A 3,779-nucleotide genomic window follows, 5' to 3' on the forward strand; every position below is an offset into this window, starting at 1 on the left:
CTTTCCGCTTTCGGGTCGGACGCCGGAAGTGCAGGCGGGAAATAGACCGGGCGCCTGCGCTCCGGTTTGGGACCGGCGAATCCTGGTACCCTCGAACCATGGTTCCGGAACCACGGCCCGTACTCTCCTGGGCTCTGGCCTTCGGCTCCCAAAGACTTCCCACATCAAGCGAAACGTATGCCTGCTTAGCACCCTATCCTGTCCCAAGTGCTTTTCTAACCCCTTCTTCCTCTGGTAACAGTCCTACGAGCTATGCAGGCTAATGAGCCGGATTTCTGGCTGAGGAAACTCGCACCTTGCAAGAGACTGAACCGTGTGTGTGTGTGTGTGTGCGTGTGCGCGCGTATGTGTGTTATCTTCCTTTCGGTTTTTCCTCTGTATTAAACAATTGATAACAAAGCTCTGTTCCTCACCTACCCCCACCTAGAACCCATGCTTCCGCGACCTTCGTTCTGGGCACCCAGGCGACTCCCCTTTGCCCCCAAACGCTTGTCACGTTCTGCAAGAGGGCCCTTTCCAAGGCCCCAGGAACATCAGTGAAGGAAGCAGCTGCCCTCCCGCCGGGGCCAGCTCGTTGAAGACAGTGACTTAATTTCTTCTCCAACAGTGAAGCGCCCCCCAGCTCCATCCCCCGCCATGGAGAGGGGCAAGAGGCACCTCTGCCCTCCTACCGCTAGTCAACCAGTTCTACTCTGTAAAAAAGCCCCTGATGCTGGGAAGGATTGAGGGCAGGAGGAGAAGGGTTAGCTACACAGGATGAGATGGTTCGACGGGCATCACCAACTCAACGGACATGAGTTTGCGCAAACTCAGGGACACACTGAAGTGTAAGGTCGGACCCCGGGGGCCATGATGGGCCGCCCCTCCTCTCCCTCCCGCCAGCGAGGTCCCTAACGGAGGATCCTCCCAGACCCCGGGGACCAATGACAGCACACCTCGCTGGTTGCCGTGATGAGCCGCCCCTCCTCTCCCCCGCCGGGGGGGAAGTCCCGAAGGGAGGGCGCCTCCCGGATCCCGGGGACCAATGACAGCACACTTCGCCGGCTAAAGCCGCCCCACCCCAGCCACGTAGAAGGACCTGTCAGCCCGCGACGCCTCGCCCTGGCGACCTATCCATACCCCCATCCATCTAGCCTGACCATCCCTCGCAACTAGCGTACAGAAGCCACCCGCAACACGGTCGGGCGCGGGCTTCCTCGACCTGCCTCCTTCCGGTCCGGGAACCCTGCCCAGGAGCGCTTCGCCATTAAAAAGCCTGTTAGACACTCTTTTCAGGGTCCTGGTCGTCTTTTACCTAACATGAAGGATAGGGAAGCCTGGCACGCTGCTGTCCATGGGATCACAAAGAGTCAGACACGAAGAAGACTGAATAAGAACAATTAAAGACTGAACAATAACACTTACGTGGAATGGTGATGAAGAGCTGAATGGTTACTTATAGCCTGTTTGCTTTCTTTTTAATTGCTTTATTAACTACATTTTTCCATGCAAATGGGTGAAACTTCACTGTTGACAGATACTTAGATTGTGTGCCAAGGCAATCTCCAGTTAGAAGCCGGTAACACAAAACCCACCTGACACATGGAAATTACATAAGGGTCACAGAAAACAGATCAGTAAAGGCATTATCAGGATAATGCAAGGAAAGAGAACAACAGTGGGAATCACAGTAATAATCTCATGGAAATGGCAGGAGCCAGGGCAGAAGGCAAAATTCATCATGATGGTCACGGCGATTAGAGAGCACCCCCAGGAGCATATGCAGACTATTCCTGAATTGCAGCTCCCAAAGTTTTCTCCTGATTTCTCTCATCTCTTCCATGAACACTTCCATATCATCTCCATCTCCACCCATCCCATTGTTGACCTGCGTGTTGGGTACGGCCCATCAGGCTGCCCAGGTGGCACTAGTGGTAAAGAACCCTCCTGCCAATTCAGGAGACATAAGGGACATGAGTTCGATCCTTGGGTCAGGAAGATCCCCTGGAGGAGAGCATGGCAAGCCACTGCAGTGTTCTTGCCTGGAGAATCCCATGGACAGAGGAGCCTGGCAGGCTATGGTCCACAGGGTTGCAAAGAGTCGGACATGACTTAGCATGCTCGCACATTGGGAATTAGAGGCAAGTCTGCAAGCCTGTCCCCATGTGTGATTTCTTTCTGGTTCGTGGCCTTCACCCTCTCCCAAAGGGTGGCCTTCCTTTCCGTTCCGCACAGGCTGCTCCATTTCTCCGTTTCCCTGGTGGATATTTGCCATGATGAGATTTTTTTTCCCCTTGGTTATTTTTCTGGGCCTATCCTCACTGTCTCCTGCTCCTTCCAATTCTTGCCTCAAGTGTGCTGCTATCACGTTTAGTTTCGTAGACCTGCTCAGCTTGCCCCGGGGCCTGATGCCATCCCACTGTGTGCAGGGCAGTGCGGAGCTTGTACCCAGACAGGAATTGCCTGTTTGCTTTTGAAAAATGAATTAAAGGAGTCTTAAGGAATTCATCCTGAATGGCCATCTGCTGGGCCAAAATTGGACCTATGGAGATATTTTGACTTCAATATTGGTGCCTTATTTAAAAATTGCGATAGTTCACACCATGTGGATGGGATCCAGAAAAGAGTCAGAATACCAGCCACATGAGACCCACATCCAGCAGCTGCCACCCTTAGTAGGTGCACATGCGTCACTCACAGAACCTGTTTTCTTTCTCCTGAATCCCTCACTCCTTGCTGTTAGCTGCCTGGCCCCCGGAGGCAAGGAATTTGCAGCCCTGACTGTGTTTTGGTATATCTAACTAGGCCTTCCAAGGGACAGTCAGATCCTGTGACAGCTCTGCTCCTCAGCAGCTGTGTGACTTGTAGCTCCCTTGTCTCTTTAGGTGAGTGTCATTTTGTCATCCTTAAAATTCAGGCAAGGGCCTTCCCTGGTGGTCCAATGGCTAAGACTCTGCCCTCCTGATGCAGTGGGCCCAGGTTCGATCCCTGGACAGGGAACTGGATCACTAAGAGTTTGAATGCCATAACTAAAAAAAAAAATATCCCACATGCCGCAACTAAGACAGCCATTTGGAAACTCGCATATTGGATCATGGAGTGGCTCCTGAGCGAACTTTTTGGCCAACCCAATAAATGAATGGTTGTCGATAAGGTGGGAATAGAGTGAGGGAGATAGGTGCGGTGTAGGAGAGGATGCATGGTGGGTAACTGCTAATGGGAAAACAGTTTCTTGTTGTGATAAAAATATTCTAAAATGCAACTGTGATGATTAGTGCACTTTTATTTTTTTGGCCACACCATGTGCCATGTGTGATCTTAGTTCCCTGACCAGGGAATGAAAGTTGTTTTGAAAAATTTAAAATAAATTTTAAATTTATTTGAAAAATAAAGATTTTTTTGAAAAAATTTAAAAACAGAATTATTCCCAGGAAGCTGAAGGACCTGGAAGCACTCTGAAAGGCACACACCGTTGAGGGGACATTAGTTAGCAAGTTGGCTCAGCTCTAGCCTCATTTCAGTTTGTGTGGGCCCCATTGTGTGACCTCTCTCCAAAGATGACCTTCAGGATTCACTACTTCTTAAGTCCGAAACCAGACATAGGGTTACTCAGGCTCCTAGGCCCTGTATTTCTGCACCGTAAGACCTGTCACCTCATTTAGTTACCTCTGAAATATGTATATGTGCACTAAACTTCATGAGCATTTGTGGGTACACAGAGAAAAATGAGATACAACTAGAAACCTTGAGAACCAGTCTTACAGGAAAAATAAAACCTGAGGAACTGCAAATAAAAAGCA

The 3,779-nt window shown here is 50.3% G+C and overlaps 1 non-coding gene and 1 pseudogene across 1 annotated transcript; one reads left to right on the forward strand and one right to left on the reverse strand.

The window, feature by feature from the left end:
• LOC102174215 lies at nucleotides 1,679-2,254 on the reverse strand (annotated as a pseudogene).
• On the forward strand, nucleotides 2,907-2,979 carry TRNAR-CCU. Its single transcript has one exon. It is a non-coding gene; the product is annotated as a tRNA-Arg (tRNA).

Source organism: Capra hircus, chromosome 11 (assembly GCF_001704415.2).
Source record: "Capra hircus breed San Clemente chromosome 11, ASM170441v1, whole genome shotgun sequence".
NCBI classification, from domain to species: Eukaryota; Metazoa; Chordata; class Mammalia; order Artiodactyla; family Bovidae; genus Capra; species Capra hircus.